This window comes from Microtus oregoni, unplaced genomic scaffold (assembly GCF_018167655.1).
Source record: "Microtus oregoni isolate MIOR12 unplaced genomic scaffold, Mior012 000018F_ref0000195, whole genome shotgun sequence".
NCBI lineage: Eukaryota > Metazoa > Chordata > Mammalia > Rodentia > Cricetidae > Microtus > Microtus oregoni.
Window position 1 is genome coordinate 36,322,342 of NW_024543077.1, and position 23,084 is coordinate 36,345,425.

Consider the following 23,084-nt stretch of genomic DNA (forward strand, 5'->3'; position numbering starts at 1 on the left):
GAACGGGGGGGGGGGGGGTTGGGAGACTCCCAGCGAAAGGTAGACTATCACTAGGAATCCATCCCATATGAAAGAGACTCAGAAACTGAAATCCTTCAGATCTCGAAGACGCCATCTTTTGAAACGTCCCTATGAAGACGTTTCCACGCTGTGGCGGCTCACTCCTGCAAAGTGTGTGACTTGATGACAAAGCCCTCGGCAACTTGCACGATTTATTTTAGGACACTGAGTCACTTCCCCAAAGTTTTGCAGCTATCGCTTGTCAGTGAAAAGAAAGAAAGAAAAAAACTAGAGCTCAAACACCCTCAAGGAAATGAACCAAAACAGTCTGGAAAATTCGCTCTCTGTGGGGAAGATAAGATAGCCCTGCCCATAAAACCTGTCAGCTCGAGGAAGTACACAAGGCCTCGGGTCCTTTGAAGGCAAGGAGGAGAACACATTTTCCTCCCAGCTTACTTAAGCGCCGAGTGTGTACCAGATGCTTTTTCAAGGCTTTTTACTCGGGATTACGTCCAGCCCGTTGCCCTACTTCCTCATCTTAGCGACTCTCTAAAACATACTTTTGTTAGAAACCAAGCCACAAGCTCACCGAAGCTCAACATTTTAGTAATAGTGCAAGCATTTACTGGCCATAGTTAGCCAACAATGTTATATTGATTTTCTCTAAAGGCTATTAACCGCCAAGGGAAAGTGTGAATTCATATAACAAAGGGATGTTTTAGAACTGGGTTGCCTGACCCTGAAACAGCCTTATAGAAAAATACCTGAAGAACCCTAACCTTCCCTGCTGTGACCTCCCCAGGGCTGTGGGAGTACAGTAAGTACCCAATCACACTGTGTAAAATATAAAACATACCAGATGGAGAGACACTTGCTGCTCTCCAGAGGGCCAGGGTTTCATTCCCAGAACTGGGCTGCCTGTTGCCACTTATGCATGTACCTGGGTAATTGATATATTTTTATCCACTGTGCACAGGGGAGGGGAAACAAGGCAGTGGATTTGGAGATAGGGTGTGGTAGGGGAAGTCCTTTTGTATATGTGCTGGTTTTATTGGTTAATGAATAAAGAAGCTGCTTTCGGCCAATGGCTTAACAGAATATAGCCAGGCTGGAAGATATATATATATATATATAGAGAGAGAGAGTGGGTGGATTTGGGGAGAAGCCATGTAGCCACTGCCCGGGAAAGATGCCCTGGAATCTTGTGGGTAAGCCACAGCCATGTGGTGATACACAGGTTAATAGAAATGGGTCAATTTAAAATATAAGAGTAAGCCAGAAATACGCTTAAGCTATTGGCCAAACGGTATTGCAAATAATATAGTTTCTTTGTGATGATTTTGTGGTCTGGGCAGCCGGGAAGGAATAAGCAGCCTTCTACTACAATCCCAACCAGTGCCCTTTAATAGTTAAACACTGTAACTCCCTCCCTGACCCTTTCATGATCATTACTTACTTGCCCAAGGCATCCCTCATGCTCTTTGTATACACGGGCTACGGATAATGAAGAGGATCTACCGAGTGTCTAGATCTATGGATGGAGGAAAATCGCTATCATTTTCTAACACTCAATAAACCTTTCTTGACTTTCCAGATTCAGGGCCTTCTGATGCTACCCCAATTAGTAGTTGGTAACTTGAGAATTAATGACATTTCTCTAAACTGTAGTCTTGAAAAAACTCAAAATATTTCCATTTAACTCTGAACAGATAGCACTCCTGAGATATTGAGTTCATCATGTCAGAAATGGTTTATTGACTTTGAGCACAGGTATATACTTGAACCCCAGATCTTCTAGACTTCCACCTCCGGTATTCCTACTCCAGAAGACCTTATCCCCAGTGTTATACCTTACACATACCTCAGTATTCCTACTCCAGAAGACCTTATCCCCAGTATTATACCTTACACATACCCCAGTATTGCTACTCCAGAAGACTTTCCTTCCCAAGACACATAGACCACCTTTTACAAGTCACCAAGGGAGGGGATTATTTGTAGAGTACTTCCAACTCTGTAACCTGAGACTCCCTGAATGGTCATGATTTTAATAACACTGTTCCCAGTACCTTATCATCTCCAGCCTCTAAAACTGTTATAGTGAGGAGGGGAAGTGCCATACCCAGGTCTGGTTACATCAATAACAGAAAACACGGAGGAATGAACGGATGGCTGGGAAATGTTAGACCCCTTCGTTGGATCTTTTGTCATGATGCAAGGCAGAAGCGGAATCTTTTGGACACCAAATTCTGAGTTATACCACACAGCAGTTTTGAAATGCTGTAGCACCGGAGGAAACATCCTCCCTTAGGATCCCAAACTTATTACCATATCTTGATGCAAGAAAGTTACAGAAACAAAAACGTGTCGAGGAATCAGAATCCAGAGACTGCAGATTCAGGTAATGTCAACTACTCAGTAAGCAAGCCCTTCATTGAACCACACAATTTCAGCTCCCGTCACTTACCTATCTCACAAGACCATGGCCACCAACATGCTACCAACAATGCCAAAAGCAATAAGCAGGATAGTACAACCACGATATGCTGTAACCTATTGCTAACTGCCTCAAGGATTTTTTTGGAGCTGGTTATCACATGTTGGGAGCTTGCGATCAGCCAGAATGGAATTAATTCAGGCTTGAAAATATATGTACAAAACCATGCCATTTTGTTTTAAAGAATTAATCAGTTCCTCAACAGTCCACCACAGAAGGAGGCCTGAGTAGGAAGCTCTGGAGAAAATAGTCTAGGCTCTACCTGAAGAGAACAAAAGTAAGGCTCATAACTTTCCACACTTGCGATTTAGCCTGATGTCTCTACTAAGTGGCCATGGAAGTGGAGGCAAGTATCTAAGCCTCTCTCTTACGGAATAAAATGTAAGAGTTTGAACAAGTAATCTCAAAGGTGTCTTTAGGATATAAAAACGAGAACTTTCTATTTCTTGGTATGGCTCAGAATTCTCTTCACTTCCTAGACCACGGTTTGGTGCTATGTCAGCCTGAGGCTCTCGGCCCACTTACCATCCTCAAACCCACACACATTTCTAATGCTCTCGAGATCTCTGCTTTTAAGACACATCAAAGAAAGTTTCAGAATCTACCAGCTGACCCAAGAGGTTCCTTTAGTGCTAGGCTAGAGACCCTACCCTGTAATAGACCACAAAGGCACGTGCGGGCTATTCCATGCCATGTCTATATCCTGAGGCAGAGTAACCATGCACTAAGCCCCACTTAAAACTCTGCCACTGCCCTACATTCTTGCAGGACAATTTTTCTCCCATTCTTTCTTAGTGATACCGGCTTGCCCAGCACCTTTATTGGGTGGAGATAGCCTTAGCTGCTTCCCCAAAGCTTTGTTCCACTTCTTGGAGCCCCTTTTAACCCCACCCATCTCCAAGATTCTATTTTACAGGTTCACTGCTCCTGCCAGACAGGTGCCCAGGCCAACCCACAAGGAGCTCTCCACATACACCAGCTTCATGGGCACCAACAGGACAGAGATTCACAGGTTAATTTCACCCATATGCCTACTCATAAAAAAACTTTGTTATCTCTTAGCACTTGTGAACACTTTTACAGGATAGATAGAAGCATTTCCAGTCTCCAGGGAAACAGCAGGTGTGATGGAGCTCATGTCAGAAGCTCTCAATATCTCTCAGACAATGGGACTCATCAAACAACAACTAACCAAGCTCTCCATTGAACACGGGTTATCTTGGCCCTCCCTTCTCCCCATTGCCCTGACTCGTCTCAGGGCCACCCCATGTTCCCCTACGGGCCTGAGCCCTTTTGTGCTGCTTTATGGCAGGCCCTTTCTCCTTAACCATCACCTCCCAGTTCAAACTCCTCCACTGGTGGGGTACCTACCCTACCTCTCCCTTTTAAGGCCCCTTCCCTGTTCACACGCTGACAGTTGTCTTCCTGCCCCCACACCAGTGGAACCTAATGCCCCTAAACCTGCTCTGCTCTCCCCAGAGGAAAGAGTACTCCTCAAACAGTTAACTCCTTGATGGACAGGACCTCACACGGTAATCCTCACCACCCCCTCGGCTTCCAAGCTCTTGGGACACCCATGCTGGTACCAACTCTCCAGGCTCAAGTGGGCACCTACTCAAGACACTTGACACCTGCCTTCTCATCTCCCCCAAGGAAGAGATGCCTGCCTTCTCCGGGATGACAGTTCATGGGATGCCTTTCCAGCCAAACCTCTTTCTAAAAGTGGACACCTAGCTCTCCCTTCCTCACACCGCCTGTGACCGAAGGAAGTAGCCAGATTTGAATTTACGCCCTTTTTTCCCAAGAGAGCCTAAATGTTTGTCATAATTATCACTCCAATTTTCTGTCACACCTACATCCAAAGAGTCTGTAATGTCAAGTTGGGAGCATAGGCCCCAGCCCCTCGCATCTATCCCAGCCCCCAGGCCTGGTCTGGACTTTAAATCCCAGCAGGCCGGCCGGGATACCACTCCCCAGGGTATTTAAGTGACACGCTCCCCCTGCAAAAGAGGAACACTTGGTCCCCTTTCCTTCCTCCCAGTGGGGGTCGCATCCCGGATTCCCCCTTGGGGCCACCCGAGAGTGCAGAACTCCCATTAAACCTGGATATTTCTTAAATTGGCTCGTTTTGATTTGGCTTGATTGGGAATTTTGTGTCAGCAGGGAGCTTGCGTTAGGAAATATTCCTAACATTCATGTCAAATGAGAGCAGATGACATTGAGTCTCACTTTCCCATTAAAATCCTATGACAATCTGTAGTGGCACACGCCTTTAATCCCAACACCCAAGAGGCAGAGGTAAGTGGATCTCTGAGTTCGAGGCCAGCCTGGTCTGGTCTAAAAAATGAGTTCCAGGACAGCCAGGGCCACACGGAGACACCTTGTCTTAAAACCCCCAACCAAGAAAAAAAAATTTTCTGTATGGTTTAACAAACTCTTATTGATTTTTTTTTTTGGAAAACAGGCCCTGGGGATCCCGGCATGATTACACAGGCCGTCCTACAGTCTTGGCAAGCGGGTAACCAGTCCATGAAAGATGAGAACATCCCATGTCGAAGGCTGCGACAACAGACAGACAGACTGGGATCCAAACACCATGCAGGCTAACAACTCGGCTGGAGTGGAGGGTAGGCTCTAATTAAGGGCCAGATTCTGTGCTGGATTCAAGCAGAGCTCTTCGGGTTTAAGAGGCTATTACCACTTCTAAAGCTGACGAGTCTCTTTGGGCCAGAAGTGCGATGAGAAACCAGAAAGCCAGAGATTCAGGAAACAGACCTGGCTCCACCCCCCCCCCCCCCGAGATGACGCAGGGTGATATAGCCCCAAGATCTAGAGAACTGCTCATGAAAGGGGGTGCAGCAGGAGGCACCCCAGGTGAGCAGTTCAGAGAGGAGGAAGCCTTGCGGAAGTAGGGGGAGAAGGAATGGCAGGCAGGGCAGGCCTTGAAGCTCAGGGGGAGGCCCTTTAATTTGAATCCTGGAAGGCTTTGATGAAAGCCGCACTGGAAGACAGGGCTTTTCAACTTAGTGTGACCTCAATGCCCAGAATGCCACGGAGGAGGCTGGCTCACGGGAGTCCTCCCATGGGAAGGAGTAACCTCAAAATAACAGGGGGGTGCTGTTATTATGTTCCCAGATTTTAAAACCATTTATTCTCACTTTATGGGTGCATGCATGTGCCTGGGTTTATGTGCACCATGTGTGTGCGGTGCCCAAGAAGACCAGAAGAGGACATCGGATCCCCTGGGACTGGAGTTACTGGTGGCTGTGAGCTATCTGATGCGGGTGCTTTGAACTGAACGCGGGTCACATCTAAGAACAGCAAGGGCTCTTAAGTGTGGAGCCACCTCCCAAGGCCCATGCTCCAAGTTTTTAAGGAGAAAAGAAAAGTGCTAGCTTAGCGGGTTGGTGGCGCACGCCTTTAATCCCAGCACTTGGGAGGCAGAGGCAGGTGGATCTCCGTGAGTTCAAGGCCAGCCTGGTCTACAGAGCTAGTTCCAGGACAGGCTCCAAAGCCAACACAGAGAAACCTTGTCTCAAAAAACAAACAAACAAACAAACAACAAAAAGTACTAGCTTGTGAGGTCTGTGAAAACAAAATTCCACAAACTGGGTATTAGGAGCAACAGAAATGTAATTTTATAGCTCTAGAGGCTGGACGTCCAAAATAATGGTGTTGGGAGGGCTGCTTTCTTCTGAGGGCTGTGAGGGAGAGTCTGCTAGTGGCCTATCTCTTCTGTCAACACCTGACACCTTCATGGGCACAGGAAAAGTACAAGCCTCCCAGAGAAACCACGGGTGGAGGAAGGCCTGTAGCACGATTAATAAAAACCCAGAGATAGAAATTGTGGGTTCAACCCGAAAGTCAGAAAAGGGAAGCAGCCAGCCACCGGCTCTTACTTCGATCTCAGTCCAAAAATGGCGATCGTGCCTCTAGGAAGCTTCAGAACGAGACTGAGACTGAGCGCTGTCTCCTCCCATTTTATAATCTTCTTTAGTGCTGGGATTAAGGGTGTGCACCACGACGGCCTGGTTTCTATGGCTAACTAGTGTGGCCACTGGGATTAAAGGTGTGTGTCACCACTGCCTGGTCTGTAAGGCTGATCACCGTGACTGTTTTACTCTCTGATCTTCAGGAGAGCTTTCTTTATTAACATATGAAAGAAACAACACTAGAAAGGCCTATCCTGACGGCCTCACTTCGGCTCCATTTATTATGGGTAAGAACTCCATCCCCAACTAAGGGTACAAGGCGCGGATGCTGGGGAGAGCCACCGTTGAACTCATCACTCAACAACTGTCCAGCACGCGCCTTTACAGTCTAACTCTGAGGTCAGGGTCGAGCCACGGGGCACACCAAGAGCAAGACTTGCAGACGTACTCAGATGATCAACTCCAAGGTCGATCCAGCATCGCCTGTGCAGTCCCACAGACTCCTAGCGCCCCCGTGTTTATTTGAGGCTTTTCAATTTTTTGCCCCTTATACATACACACATCTATCGTGGTCTAACAGAAACCAGTCTCCGTGACCGATGGAAGACAACCTTAGAAATGGCTGCAGAGCTGTGAAGTTCCAAAATGTTGCCTATGCGTCATCTGGAATCCTCTCGTCCACCTTGATTCTGCATGAAAGGCAGTGCCCTCAAGGGACCCCTCCGACTCAGGACCCAGGGAGACATCTGCTCTAGATTTGGCCCCATCCATCTACCTTGAATAAGCAGCTTGACCTGTTCCACTTCCTCTCTGGTTTCTGCCATCAATCAGGTTAATAGTTGCCACGAGAATGACACAAAATAATATTACTGAAAGATTCCTCTGAATATACAAGCGTTATTATTAAAAGAAAATAGCACCATGGGTAAACTGAAGGCAAAACTTAACCCTTTGTTCGGGAGTCGTTCCTACGATCTAATTTCTAGTGCTCTGTGTTCTCGGAGGTTTTGTGGGGCTGCTCCTTCCACCCCCTCATGCTCCCCTTGGCTTAGCCTGCCTTAGCGCTGCAGCTCCCTACAAAAATGCCAATGTTATTCTTAGGGGAAAGTGACCTCGTTTCAACCGCCCTGAGCGTCATGCCTAGGACTGGCGCGGGGTCTTGCCCTTGATGCTTGCTGGCCACGATCGGTACTCTATGGTTTCCCTTACTGTTCAGATGTCTCCGCTAATAAAAAGTCCTCCCAAAGCTCTGAGATGACCCTCCCCCAATTCTCTGTTCCTTGGCTGCTCTCGAGTGAAACGCTTTGCTTTCCCATAAATAGTTCAAAGCGTTGATGCCACATGAACGCTTCTTCAAAAGTTGTTCTCTCCAGGGGACTTGAGCGCAGATGTCGGTCAGCTCAACTTAGAAGCAACAGAGCCGAAAAACAGTACGCTTTGCCCGGCAACATCTTTCTGGGATCCCAGCTTACTCAGCTGGGGTTGGCTCAACCTCAGCTCTGACCCCAAGGCTGAAAACCCACACCCAAGCTCCATTCCCGTAATGTCTCAATGTCAAGTTTGAGAAATCCAGCCGCAGAAAGTTCCACTGAGGATAGATAAGACTTTCTTCTTAATGTTATCAGTGCAGGGTTAGCAACTGGCCAGGGTCACGGTGGGAAGCAACAGGGAAGCTAAACTCTGTACCATTCGTCTCTACTCCATAAATTGGGAAATAAATGAAAAGGAAAACCAAAAGAATACAGCCTTCAAGCTGAAAAAAAAATGGCTTAACTATAATAACTTGAAGAAGTTAATTAAAATCTTGATCTATTTATTCTGCCATAAAATGGAGAGAATGATAACTACCTTAAGTAGAATCTTGCTGCATGCCACAGCAACCATTCCATCCATTCTCAGAGATGTGGTTTCTGTATCATCATCCCATGGACTTCCCAATAGACCCTGAAGACTCAGAGGAAAATTTGCCTGTGTCATTCTCTTGGTCACAACCACTGATTCAGGGAAGGGCCAGGTTTGTTATTTGTTCTTAAGTTCCTGATTATCCATCCCATAAGATTGCTTTAAGGGTTGAATAATACGAGATACATAAATCATTTTAACACCCAAATTAAAAAATATATATATTTTAATTAAATATTTTCCAGGGACAGGAGACACTGATCGTACTAAAGGGTTTTAAGCTGAGATTACTTGGGTAGTAGATAATAAACACCTCGATGAGAATTAAAGGGACAGTACAGAAAAATACGCCCAGCTGAACACTTATATCATTTAGCAGCAGGCTGGCTGATCAGATTAAAAAGTGAAGCAGGAATCAAAACACGGGCAGCAATATCCATTTCTGCCAATAAAGTAGAGAAATCAAGAACTGGTTTGACAGGGCAATCAATTTATTTGGAGCAAATGAGTCTAAGGCATGAGTAAGCCACAGACAGGGGCAGTCTCCTGGGAATGAGAGAGGGGATTCTGGCTGTCTGGAGGAAGGGCTAATGGTGAGGTGTGCTGCCTGGGGCTTTGCATGGTGGAAGCGCTCCCTTGGCAGCTGACTACTCTCTGTGAGAGGAGAGAGGGCACGGGTGAGGAGCTGGGTGGTCCTGAGGGACTTGAGGAGCTGGTTCCCAGGAGTGGGGGAGAGTGTTCCGTCAACAGTGAGAGCTGAAACTTCCTGCTTAAACCAGCTCCCACCAAGAGAGAAGAAAGCACACGCAAAGACAGTAGTGGCTTCAAGGGAAGGAAATCCACAGATGCCCGAATAGCTCAGGGGGAGGAAATAAAGAGGCCGCAGGAGAGAGGAAAAGACTGACTGGCCAGGAAACAGGGATCAAGGACAGTATCTCAGAAAAGAGACTCACCAGTGAGGACAGGAAACAGCTTTTGAGGCCACAGGGAGGGGTGTGCAGAATTGTCCATGACTTAAAAGGGCGTGGCGTTTTGATAAATAGCAAGGATAGGGGACTCTAATATACATATGTAAGAACTGTATGTACGCACACACACACACCTATATATAACAATTTCCCAAATATAAAATTATCAATTTCTTCATTAGCTTTTTTTTTTGTCAACTGAGATATTGAAGAAATTTTGTTGAAATCGTTCCATTCTTGGATACTTTTGGGAACTGGTCCCAAAACTGGTGACTTCAGAACAGAGTAGATGAGTTAGTTACAGGCTAAAGGAGGATAAACAGGTTTGCATTTTCACGCAAAGAAGTTTCTGTATTGTATAAATCTTCATCTATCTCAGTCTTTCTATGCCTAGAGCTCACAGAAGCAGGCTCTCAGCCTGGCACACGGACGATCTAAGGAAGGACCAGGAGACAGCAAAGGGCTTGCCTGGCAAGCGTGAGGAGCTGAGCTGGATCCCGGGACCCATGGAGAAGAAAAGCTGGTGCTGCATTGTGTACCTGTAAACCTGGTGCTCAGGGTAGGGGATCCCAGGAGCTGCTGGTTGCCAACCTTGCTGAATTAGCAAACCCAGTGAAAGAACGTGTCAACAAATGCGCTGGAGAGACTAGAAGCCTAATATCCGTCATTGGCTACACACACACACACACACACACACACAGAGAGACAGAGAGAAAGGGAGGAGGGGGAAAAGAGAGACTCAAAAATCAAATTAAAGCCGGACGGTGGTGGCGCACGCCTTTAATCCCAGCACTCCGGAAGCAGAGGTAGGCGGATCTCTGTGAGGACAGGAACCAAAAAACTACAGAGAAACCCTGTCTCGAAAATAAAAATAAATAAATAAATAAATAAATAAAATAAACTTCAACAAAACTATACACAGTATTTAATGACTCTAAGTGGAAAAAATAACGCAGTACTTGCTTATCAGCCTCCAACTTCCTTAAATAATACAGTTTCCTTCATTTGAGTAAAACCTCCTTAGCTGGAAAAACCCCAAACAAATACCAAGTAGCTCTGTAATTCTGATGTTGTGGAATGATATTAATACACACTTTTGACAAGAATTTTTTTTCAGTTTGGCAGGTACTCCATTCAAAAGAGGAATCCCAGGGCATTTGGAAAGCCCAGCCTTGCCTGGCAGGTGCTCACCCATCACACTGGTCAAATCAGCAGATGCAGGGGGTCACGTGCACAGGGGGTCACGTGCACAGCACAGTTCACCCAGCCTATCGCCTTTACAAACCTCAGTAGTGACCCCATAGCTTGACTGCGGCTTAGCAATCGCCTGTGTAAGGGTGTGCTAAGGGTTGACGTTACAAAACAGTGGTGCAAAATGAAAGGGAGATGCACGAGAGCTCCAAAGGGATCATCCCCTGGAGCAAACAGAATTGAAGGCCTTTTCAAAACCAACATTAGCAGTGTGTGGTACATTTGGAAAAAATCAACAGAATTTGAAATTTAATTTTAATCAAAATCCCTCCTATCTATCTGCTTTTTTTTTTTTTCGAGACAGGGTTTCTCTGTGGCTTTGGTGCCTGTCCCGGAACTAGCTCTGTAGACCAGGCTGGCCTCAACCTCACAGAGATCCGCCTGCCTCTGCCTCCCTGGGAGTGCTGGGATTAAAGGCGGGCACCACCACCGCCCGGCTCTATCTGCTTTTTTAAAACAATTTTTCCCCAGTACAATTCCTGCTGCAGGAAATCAAGCCTCGGGTATTCTACTAGGTCGGTTTTTGTTTGTTTGTCTGAAGGTTTTGTCACTTGTGAGATTTTTGGTTTTGTTTTGCAGGGATATTATAGTTTTTAAATCTTCGAAGTATCTGCTTATTCGATAGACTTGCAAGCCACGGTTTTGTTGAAGTTTGTTACACAGACGACGTAGCTAGAATAATCTTATCCATGAAGTCATCATCATTGTCATCACAGCCAATGTTGCAGAAGATACTCTGTGGGCGGAATTAAATGCTGTTGTCATCAAAGGAGCAAATGGAGAGGGAAGCGATTGGATTGAGAGGATCTCAGGTTCTGATACGCCGTGGGCATTTGGAGAGACTGGCTCACTCACTGCCACCGCTATTAGCTCAATGACGAACGCCAAAGTGGAAAGGTTAACCACTAACAGAATTAAACCAGCATGTCGAATTGTCAAGAAAACCGACCAAGAAAGAATGCAGGAATGGAGAGCAAAGAAAACCCATCCTTCCAATGGAGGCAGAAAAATCGGAGAAATTAACGCCTAAAAGTCACGATACACGGAACAAGTAAGATGAACGTCCAGATGTTTCTGAGATAAATATCAAACGTGAAACACATGCGGTGTCCCAAGTTGAAAAATGTTCTTTCATGTTGGAAGGACAGCATACATCTTGAGCTGGTTCCTACCAGATAAATGGGATGCATGCTAATGAATGGCTGAAAGAAAATCAATGGAAAAGATAAGCCACGCAAAAACTAAGGCCAGGAAGACAATACGGTGAGCAATAACAAACACAAAAAAAAGATATGAGGATTAATAAAGGCATTATAAATACACCTCTTTATAGATAAGCCTACGGTTAATCTTTAGGAAACCATGAAAAGCTTCCCATAAAATCATACCTGACCACAAAACCAGAATTACAGCAAGCAACGGTTTTATGGGTGAGTGATGATTTTGATCAGAATGAAGACCATCTAGACTCCATGTTAATGTGATCTTATCTCAGTCCCAGAATATTTGCAAATATCATTTGACATTTGCTGATTATGTCAACGCAAGAGTCCTTCAAGGAACAGCGATATGAATGAGTACGGGATGGGGAGACAACTTGGACAACATCTCCAGAATAGCTTAGTGGAAAGAGAAAATCACCTCAGCGAACGCAGAGAAAAATCTCCTTTTAGCAACTAAAAGAACTGGAGACTCAAGATCCCACCTCTTCCTGTCTGCTCCCCAGAAAGGCTGTACATCTGAGGTACCGCCATGACAAGGCTGTGCACAATGTATAATCCAACACGGTGAAAATACAAAGAACACAGTGGACCTGAGGCCCTGTACAAATCAAGCCTCTGCCACACAAAGGTTCTGGGCACAGAGCAACGCCAAAGCACAGGCTTCTGTTCTGTTCAGCCACTGAGGATTCAGGGTTAGTTAATCACTAAAGCATGATCATATTTACCTTGAATAATCCAAGCAGGTTACAAGAAGTGATTTAGATAAGCTGGATTTTTTTAACTTCATAGTCAAAATTTTTTTCATAATATCATTTTTATAATTTTAAGATATGAACTATAACAACTTTTCTTTGGCATTAATCATAGAAAAATCATCAAACATGTGTAAGAATAGGTACTCAACTATATTAGTTGCTATTCTGGAAACCAGATACCTAGTACATTAATTCTTTGTTTGATTTGATTGAATTTCAGATTAATTCAGCCTTCATATCATCATGAAAGTTGAATACCTAATATTGAATTTTAAACACTCTATTATTAAGCTTGTAGACCTGATTGGCCTGGAACTCGCCATGTAGCCAAGAGTGGCCGTGAACTCACAGAGGTCTGCTTGCCTCTGCCTTCCCATTGCTGGGACTAAAGTCATGTGCCACCATACCTGTTGAGCATGTATATCTAAATTCAAGAAGGCAGTGAGAGAATAACCAATGAACAACGCTCAGCCAAATTCCCATGTTCCAGAAAGAGCCTAAAAACTGGCGCACAGACACGCGCGTTGCCTTGATGACCTTCGGCAAGCTGTAGGACAGTGCCAGGTCAGGCTTTATTTATTTGTTTATAAAACATCTTCTCAAACTTTGGAATCTTAGAGCTAAACAAATGATCTAAGTGTCTGTTCACTCTCTTGTAATCGCACTTCATTTACTACCCAAGGACGAAGAAATATGGATGGTGCCATGATCATCAGCTGCAATACTTTTTGGAGAACAACAGTCAAAGTAAGTGGTTCTGTCATTCATCCTTGAATATATAGTCAATGCATAGACACCACTTCAAACAGTCTAGGAAAACAGTGGTCAGTTACTTATTTCTGATCCACATCGACGGAAGAAACTTGGTCCATATACAAAATGCATATCAACAAACTCATGACTTAGTTTAGGTGATTTTTTTTCTCTTTCCTACCAAGTGTTTCTTCACGAAGGTTCACTGAATCACGGGCTGGAGAAAGAGCCTAGGCTAGTCACACCTTAGTCACAATACAGACCCGTATGTTGGGTAGATCAGTTTAGAGCAGAGTCCATACTTTTAAATATTCATAGTGCACATTTCCCTAGTTTCTCAGGGACCTAAAGTTGGTCACGAATGAGAAATGACAAATCAGGCCTTTTGAACTGTTTTTATCTTTTGATTACCCATGGGGGAGAAAACCTCACAAGACTAAAATTAAAGGGAATTAAATGGTGAGCCTGAAACGAATTCACTGTGTCAGCTCCTTCTTTAAGGTTGGTTTTTGTAAGGAGCCTATCAGAGCTGCTGCTGTAGTTTGGATGGGAAATGTTTCTGTGTCCCTCCCACACAAACGTAGCCTCAAGTGTTGGACACTTGGTCACCAGCTGGTGGCGCTCTTTGGAAAACTGTTCCTTTACAATGTCAAGCACTATTGGAGGAAGTGGGTCACTAGGGACAGGTCTGAAGGTTTCAGAGCCCAGCTCCACTTCCTGTTCACTCTCTACTTTCTGACCGGATGTTATATGACCATCAGCTACCATGCTGGAATATATCCCCTGGAACTGTAAGCTGGAATAGCCTCATCCTCTTCTAAGTGGCTTTTCCTACCAGGCGTTTGTCCCAACAGGAGGCAGCTGATAAAACAGCTGTCTCTTGAGTACCCTGTCCTTGCACGGAATGTGTGCCTTTTATTTCAGAAGATCAGGAGGAAGCAACGAGCAACACTATCAAATTTGCAAGGGATCAATTCCTAACAACAATAAATTATAAACTCAACGATTTCTGAAAACAATCTGCAAGGAAATCATGCCTAGAAATTTCAGGGTATCTGTGGGATTTTCTGGAAAGAATAGTGAGCCTGTGGCTTTGAGTACTGTGTTCACACTCAAAGTTTCTGAAAATAGAGCTTTGGTATTTTCAACTTTTTCTTCCTTTGCATTTCCAATGGAACCTATATACTAACTAACATGCCTCTTAGACAGTTACTGTTCAGGTATATATGTTTTTCCTCCAGATTAATACCCCTAAAGGTCATCTGGAGTAAGCTGTACAATGCTAAACATTATTAAAAACAAAACAAAACAAACCTCACACGTTGGAAGAAAGGGTAAGCCAACCAAGAGAAGCACAATGAAAATGTAGTCTGTGCCAATAAGCCACATGTCACCAGCTAGATGTTCCGCTGACTTCCTTCTCCGTTGGGACTTATTTCTATAGAGACCAGCTCTCTGCTCCATAAATAAGACCAGGAGTTGCTAGGAGACAGTCTAGCTTCTCAAGACACAACCGAAGGGGTGCGGTGGTTTCATACCCAGCAGCAGAGAGAGCTGAAGCTATTTCTGACATACGTGCTATTGTTACGCAACCCAGGTTCTCAGAATATCTATTGCACAGCCGTACGAAGACTATGTAATGGAGCCATGTGCAGTGGCACACGCCTGTAATCCCAGCTCAGGCAGGAGGCTCAGGCAGGGTAGCATGAGCCCAAGAGGTGAAGGACAGCCTGGGCACTAAGGAAAATACTATCTCCCACCCCCCAAAAATTGATGATGTATTTCCCTGTTCATCTGTAATGACATTAAATCTGTGTTCTAATAGGCAGAAAATCTTTTCCCACACTAGCCTTGTGTTTTCGCTTTTCTCTTAACTTGGTCCAAACGTATCATTTCTCCGCCCTCGTTTAATAGGACCAATAGTTCTTATTGATTTCAAGGGCTAATTACTGAAAGTGTCTTCCCATCGCATTTTCAGATCTATTGATCTTCTGAAAGTTTCTGCATGCCTTACAGTTGTTATCAGTTGGCAGGAGTTGGGGAGCGGTATGTACATGTATGTGCACGTGGTTACACAGGTACATTCATCTACGAGTGTGCATGGAGAGGCCAGAGGTCGATATTGCATGTCTTCTATAGATTTCGAGAGCGACTCTTCACAGAACCTGGAGCACTGTCATTTGGCGAGAGCAGCTGGACAGAAAGGTCTGTCTCTGCCCTCAGTGCTGGGATTACAAATGGTTGCTAGATTTTACATGGATGCTGGCTACCTGAACTTAGCTCCTTGCTCTGTTATATTATATAGTGTGTGTGTGTGTGTGTGTGTGTGTGTGTGTATATATATATATATATATATATATATATATATATATATATATACATTAAAGTGGTCCTAAGCATTTCATGAAGTGGTTAAATACTGATGCAACAATATTTACCCTTCCTTTGAATGTAGTTGTTGAGAAACCCACCTGGGCCATTTCTCATCTATCTTGTGAGCCTTTCAGCTGATGAACGTTGGGGTGCTACTCCAAGCTCTATCATTGTGTTATACAATCCTTAACTTTTTATCTTCTGGATTGATATCTCAAGGCTCATCATGGACAGAGAAGCTCGAGGCATCTCATCCTTTCCCAAGAGCCTCAAGAAAAGGAAAAGAGGAGGTTTAGAAACTCTTCCTTTAGTGTGAAACTACCAAAGACCCCAGATAGCAAACACAATCCTGGGCAAAAAGGCAATGCTGGCGGGATCACCAGTCCAGATCTTTAGATACGTGCCAGAGCCACAACTATTAAAAACACCATAGCTCTAGAACAAAAACAGATGTAAGCCAATGCAATAAAATCAAAGACCCAAACATAACTTCAGCCGCTTAATATTTGACAATGGTACCAAAACCATGGTAGAGAAAAGAAAGCATCTTCAGGAAATAGTGCTAGGAAGCTGGATGTCCACACGCAGAGGAATGAGGTTGGACTCGAATCTATTGCCCTGCACTGAACTAACTCCCAACAGATCAAAACCTTAACATGAAACCAGAAACACCGGAACTGAGAGAAGTAAACATGGCAGCCTCTGACAAAGGTGTCAGAGAGGACTTCCTCAACACGACTCCATTTGCCAAAGAATTAAGGCCAACAGCTGACAAGTGGGACTTCATAAAACTGAAAAGTTTCTGCACAGCAAAAGAAATAGTCAACTAGGTGAAGAGGAAGCCCACAGAATGGGAGAGAATCTCTGTCTATACATCTAACAGAGAGTTAATATTCAGAATATTAACTGAATATTCATTTGGGGGGGACCCAAATGACCCATTTTAAATACAGGGCTAGGATCTGAATAGAGAGTTCTCAAATGAAGAAAAAAAAATGGCTAAGAAATACTTCAAAAAATGTTCATGGTCCCTAGCAATTAGGGACATGAAAATCAAAATGTCTTTGGGACTTCTTACCTCATTCAGAATGACAAATATCAACCAAACAAGTGACAAACCCGAGGGAAGGATTGTGGGTAAAAGAGACTGCTCCCTCTCGGTTGACGGGATTGCAAACGGGACTGCAAACCTGCACAGATACCACGGAAGTCGGTGTGAAGAATCCTCAAAAAGCTAAAAATAAATCTTTCCTATGGCCCAGCTACAGCACTCACTGACCCTTGCACAAAGGTCTGCCTGTTCCACAGATATTCAATTATGATTGTGGCTGCTCCCGTCACAATCGCTACGAAAGGGAAACGACATAACCATCCTTCAACCTACGGTTAGATAATGAAAACGCGGTACATATAATCTATTAAAGACTATTTAGCTGTACAGAAAAAAGAAACCACATTATTTGCAGGTAAATGAATGAACTGGGAAAAGATCATATTGAGTGAGGGTTCCCAGACCTAGAAAGACAAACATCACAGGTTCTTATTCATCTGAGGCTCCCGTCTCCAAATCTTCAGTTGTGAATACACGTCTTTGAGTAACTGTTGGGGAAGATTATTTCAAGGTGTGTGACTTTTATGTATGCTGCAATTGTTTAGCTCCGTGAAGCTGCAGCCCTTTGCCTGTCTAAAACACCTGACGATCCTAATAAAGAGCTGAACGGCCAATAGCACGGCAGGAGTAAGGACCGGTGGGGCTGGCAGGCAGAGAGAATAAATAGAAGGAGAAACGAGGAAGAGGAGGAGCAAGAGAACAAGGGGAAGAGGACGTCAGGGGCCAACTGCCCAGCTACACAGCAAGCCACGGAGAAAGAAGGAAAGAAAGATATGCAGAAATAGAGAAAGATAAAAGCTTAGAGGGAAAAGGTAGTTGGGATCATTTAAATTAAGAAAAGCTGGCGAAAAAAAAAACCAAAAAAGAAAAACAAAACAAAACACAACAACAACAACAACAAAAAACAAGCCAAGCTAAGGCTGGGCATTCATAGCTAAGAATAAGCCTCCGTGTGTGATTCATTTGAGAGCTGGGTGGCTCCCCAAATGCCCAAAGAGCTTAACACCATACAACATTTTGGGGCCCAACATGGACCCATATTTCCATGTAGGGTCTGAGAAAGCTGGGGGGGAAAAGTATACAGCTCCTTTATGAGGCGCTGGAGTTCAGCCGGCAGCGCTAAAGAGAAACTAGAACCAGCAAGTTAAGTAAATACCACAGGTGGCAATGCAAGTATCAAGCTAGAAAGGTTTAATGCAGTTCCCCGGTCACAATGCTCTGACCAAGGCACAAGCTTTGGGCGTGGCTTTCACGACCCGACCCGAGAGTGGGCGGAGCCAGCTGCTAGAGCACGCGGAGGATCCAGGTGTAGCTTAACAGTCTAAAATTTGCTCGTTCAGTCAAATAAGGCTAAAAGATACACAGTAAAAGAAGTCCAGATGGGGAAAAAAAGAAAAAACAAAAACCTCTTCACAGGTTCCAGTGTGTTGTACAATGTGCTTAAGAAAGAAAAGGGTATAGGCATACAGGCAAAAGAAATACAGGGTTTTTAAGTCTTTAAAGAGACAGTAAAAGTTATGTAAAAGAAAAAGGCCAGGCAAACATACGAAAGACACACACAGAGGGACTCTGGATCCTGTATAGTATTGTGTTGATTCTGAATTTTTTGACTGTTGAAAAGCAAAGAGCAGCCAGCTGCTAAGAGACCTGGAATTGAAATGGGGCTGTTGAAATAAACCAGCCTATATATTTTTTAAATGCCTTAACTTTAAAAAAAAAATTTAAAAAAATGTATTTGTCAAATGGAAATCAAAAATGTTTTTGAGAAGCGGTTTTGCTTTTGTGTTCATAAGAAGCAGGAGGCTGTGGATTCGTTTCAGGTTGACCTGGATCTGGTTTGATCAGGGGAGACCTCCCGAAACTTGACAGGTGATCTCTGTTAACAAAGGTTATAACGGGGCTCCCCAGGACTTGGCCATTATCTCAAGTTTTTTTTCTCTGGGAAATTCACCCACATTCAGCAGGAAGAAGTCTAGAGAACACAATGTCCATATTGCCAAGAGAAAAGAGGCTGTGGATGGTCTTTGGATTATTATTTTGTGGATCGTGTACATTTGTTATATTTAGGGGAATATAGGATAAAAAGGCACAAATTAATATCAGATATTTTGCATTGGCATGGAAGAAGGGAAAACCTTTAGGGAGGAGGAGGCAAGGCGGTGAGAGAGAAACACAAAATGAGGGAAGAGAGTAAACTCACAATAGCATGTCTGAAAATATCAGAGGAATCATACCATTAACTATATCTGCACCAAATAAATTTACAATACACATGTCCATGTACACATAAACATATATCGTTTAAGAAATTTTCTCATCTGGGTTGACAATGCCCCCTACTAGGGCCAAAGACCATCTAAACAAAAGCCCCCAACACGAGACATGAAAAGCCTTCTTTTGAGCTGTAGGTCAGTGTGGTAATTTGAATGTATTGGCTCAAAGAAAGGAGCGTTTAAGAGGCGTGGCCTTGTTGAAGTAGGCGTGGCCTTGTTGAAGTAGGCGTGGCCTTGTTGGAGGAAGTGTGTCACTGTGGGGGCGGGCTTGGAGGTCTCTCGCTCAAGCTCCACTCTGTGATACTCTGGCCCCTTTCTGTCGCCTGTGGGGCAAGGTCCAGGACTCTCAGCTTCTTCTCCAGCACCACGTCTGCCTGTGCACCACCACGTACCATCACCATAATGGCCTAAACCTCTGAAAAAAATGAAGCCACCCCATTAAATGTTTTCCCTTTCTATGGGTGACAGTGGTCACAGTGTCTCTTCACAGCCATAGAAACCCCCCAACTAAGACAGTCAGGGTTGTCCAAGAGATTTCCCAAACTTTACAGACTATTGCTATTTCCCTTGGTAGTCCCGCTCCCAGAGGTGGAAGGTAAATCCTTGTTGCTGAAGATACCCGGCACTTCAGACACGGGGCCCAGAGGTTCCTGAGCTGGAACTGACCGGGAAGCCTGAGGGCTAGCTTTTATGGTACCAGAAGGCACCATGCAAGCTTCCGAATGAGGGAGGAAACCAATAATCCTACCCAGCTCTATTGAGCATGAATCATATCAATGGCCAGCACGGCATGATAACCTTAAGGGTGCAATAGTGGACACACATGCCTTAGCTGTAACCAACAGCTGTCTAATTAGATGTAAGACCTACTTAACAAGAGGGAAGCCATACCTCTACTGAAAACCTAGCTAACTACCCAGGGCTACTGAAGTCAAGGATACTAGAGATGAAACTATAACTACCAATTACTAAACCAGCATAATACCCAACTTCATTCTAGACTTTTGTCCTTATACCCACAGATGTCCTCACCCCTCACCAAGGAAACTTATCTGTGCAGCAGAGACTATTACAGAAAATCACGACCAACCAAAAATGCAAAACTCCAGCCCCAATGGATACGTCTCCAAAAATCTCCCCTACCTTTGGCTCAGGGAACGTTACAGAAGAGGGGACAGGAAAACCGTACGAGCCAGAGGATTAGGGAGTTTGCTATGAGACTGTGTCGCCTAGCGACATCCGAAGTCTCACCCACGTGACTACCCACACGTGAGCTGAACAAGGACAAGAGTGGAGGGCAGGAGACCCCACAAGGCCTCAACCCTACAGAAAGAACTACCAGCAACTAAGGAACGCTGAGAATGGGAGAAATAGCATCTCCAAGGAAGAACACGCCAACTGGTTATCCAATACCAAATCGTCAGGTCTGAAACCATACATACAAGTAACATTAGAGAGACTGAACAGTAGAGTTAAATAGGAAACAGTAGGATCTGGCTGTAAGGCATGCGTGCTACTACGGCTACTGCGTGCACTATGCCTGTAGTGTACCGCCTGCACTACAGAACAGTTTGTGAGCAGGGCAAGGGGCTGGAGATCGAAACACACACACACAAACACACACACACACACACACATAGACAGAGACATGGGTCGTCCTTGAATTCCCCAAGAATGCCAACTTTATTGTGTCCCAGGGCAGCTTATACGGTGCCTTTCCTGACCAATGGCCACGCCCTAGCTCTCGGGATCCTTCAGCGGCAAGCCCACCAGAAACCACTTCCCTGCCATCAGGGACTGATGAGGGCCTCGTGCTCAGAGCAGCGGCAAGCACAGAAAAACAAGCTGTTTTGCTCAGAGCAGCTGCAAGCATAGAACAACAAGCTGTTTACAGAAAATTCAGGCTCTGGGGGTCCACAGTCCCCAACAAGCGGCTGTCAGTTAAAGGCCACTGTTACGCCTCCTACCCCTTTCCTCTTTGGATGCCCATGCTTGCCCATTCTCCCCCAGAAGTAGGGGGAAAGAGCTCCTTTCACCCCTGGAGGGAAATGGCTAACTGTGCTTAAAGTCTTCTGTCCACTGGGTCTGAGGACCCACGTAAATCAAATCGCTCCTCCATCCTCCCCCTTTCAAATACAGCAGCAGCCCTGCAACTGCAGAAATAAATTGCACTGAAAGTTACAAGCCTGGCACCCATGCCTTTTAAGACCATTTACTGTGGAAGATCTTCTAAGATTAACGGCGTGTGCAAGAATACCAAATATCTCAGTCTACTTTCTCGGCATGTCAATGCAAACCCTAGGCTGTGTTCGCCATCTCTTGAGAGGTTTGAGATGATTGCTTCTTGCTACTCTGTCCTGCCAAGAGATCTGAATGAAAAATTCTCCAAGTCAGAAGTCAACTCTCTGAAATTTTAAGACCCGTCAACAGGACTGACAACAAAATAAAGGAAAAAAGGAAAAGGATAATCAGCCTGAGGATAGGTGAAGAGAGCCTTGCGGTGGCCCACTCCTATAATCTCGGGAACGGGAGGGGAGGGCAAAAGGGATCAGGAATTCAAAGTCATCCTCAGCCACACAGCACTTCCAGGCTACGCTGGGACACACGAGACTCTGTTTGCAACGTACCTGTGCCTGCGTGTGTGTGCATGTGTACGAAGGAGGAAAAGGAGCGGGAAGATGGATAAATTGTGAAGGAGAAAATAGATCCACGAAAACTGGATCAAAACCACGGGTCCCTTGCGGAACAATGAGAACTAATAGAGTATGAATAGTTAGAAAAATGCAGTTTAGGAAAACAATGTCAAAAAAAGTTTCTCAAACTCATCAAAAGCATGAACATAAACTTCATGTATCCCAAGATAACTAAAATGAAAATTGCATCTGTACGGGTCGTAGTCAAACTGATGGAAATCAATATAAAGAGCAAATATAAAGCGGCCAGCAGGGCTGGGGGCAGAGGGCATGCTACACATGGGGCAGCTCCAATGGCACGGAGCATGCGCACACGGGGCAGCGCCAAGGGCAGGGGCAGGCTACACACGGGGTGGCTCCAAGGGCAGGGGGCATGCTACACACAGGGCAGCTCCAAGGGCAGGGGGCATGCAATACTTGGGGCTGCTCCAAGGGCAGGGGGCATGCGCACAAGAGGCAGCGCCAAGGGCAGGGAGCGTGTTGAGCAAGGGCCAGGGCAGGGGGCGTGCTGAGCACGGGCAGCACCATATGCAGGGGACATGCTGTACACAAGGCAGCTCCAAAAGCAGGAGTGACCTATGTGAGGACAATTAAGAGCTTCCTGAAAAAGAGTTAATTTACTTCCCATGTCTGCTTTCCTAGCTCTATCCATGTGTTAATTCACATGTGTAACTCTGACAGGCACTCCTTCCTCTACAAGGTAAAACACAAGAACACTGACATCTTACAGCTTTGGTCCCCTGGCTTTATTTCCTAGTCCTTCCAGATTAGACAGGAAGACGGTAACAGTTCGAATGGAGTAACAAAAAGAGAGGACGGAAAAATATTAGATAATTCGAGTTAATACCGACACAATTCCGGCATCTTAGAGGCTATTACACACATAGATAAAATTAATCTTACACAAGAAATTAAAAACTATTTTCCAAAGAAACATCATATAAAACATCTTAAACCACCATCTTTTATTTGCAATGTCATAGGAAGACTTCTTTGCTATAAAATCTAAAAAGAAAAATTAATAAGAAAAGTAAACACAGAAGTTTTACAGAGCCCAAAGAGAGACTTACATCCCACAAAAACTACAAGCTCTTTTATGGTCATAGTAATAGGAACAAGAACTTTAATTTGTATGCCTTTCTCACTTTGACTATACAGTTAAATACACCCAAGGAAAACAAGCAACTTAAGAGTCTTGCTACCACCCCTTTGGTTAATTTTAGAGGTGGGAGGGGGGAGAAATCTATTAATTCACTAAATTTTTGCTACTTTAGGTTTTTTTCTATCAAGCATGATTAACCAGTCCTAAAAGAATGCAAGTTTCAGTGAGTTTAACGTTCCAACAAAAGTTCA

The 23,084-nt window shown here is 44.7% G+C and overlaps 1 protein-coding gene across 5 annotated transcripts in view; it reads right to left on the reverse strand.

The window, feature by feature from the left end:
* Hecw2 (HECT, C2 and WW domain containing E3 ubiquitin protein ligase 2) overlaps positions 1-23,084 on the reverse strand; it is a 307,191-nt gene that overhangs the window by 155,423 nt on the left and 128,684 nt on the right. The window lies entirely within an intron of this gene.